Below are 671 nucleotides of genomic sequence, written 5' to 3'. Positions count from 1 at the left end.
AAGAAATATTTGAAACAATAATGACTGAGAATTTCCCCCACATCAACCTCAAACACCAAACCACAGATGCAGGAAGCTCAGGGAATGCAAAGCAGGATAAATGACAATAAAACTACATCTCGGCATATGATTTTCAAACTACAGAAAATCAAAGATAAAGAAAAAGCCTAAAAGAAGTCAATGGTTTAAAAAACAAACAAAACAGCAAGAACTATAACAAAACCCCACAACGTCTTACCTATAGAGGAACAAAGTACAAAGATAAGAACTACTCCTCAGAAGCCACACAAACAAGAGGATGAAGTGAAACATTTAAAATGTTGAGAGGAAAAAAAAAAGCAACAACCTAGAATTCTTTACCCTGCAAAATTAACCTTCAAAGGTGAAGGAGAAATAAAGACTTTCTCAGCCAAACAGAAGTTGAGAGAATTTGTTGCCAGTAGACCTGCCATGCAAGAAGTGTTAAAAGGTGTTCTTTTAAGAGAAGGAAAATAATATAGGTCAGAAACTCAATCTGTATAAAGTAAGAAAAATATCAAAGAAGGAGTAAGTAAAGGTAAAATTAAAACTTTTCTCTCTTATTCTTGATTGATCTAACAGACAACAGTTTGTTCAAAATAACAATACCAACAATGTATTTGATTATGTATGCTTAATGTATATATCACATA

The sequence above is a fragment of the Bison bison genome, unplaced genomic scaffold, assembly GCF_000754665.1.
Source record: "Bison bison bison isolate TAMUID 2011002044 unplaced genomic scaffold, Bison_UMD1.0 scf7180017855305, whole genome shotgun sequence".
Taxonomy (NCBI): Eukaryota; Metazoa; Chordata; class Mammalia; order Artiodactyla; family Bovidae; genus Bison; species Bison bison.
Note: the sequence above shows the minus strand (reverse complement) of the source record.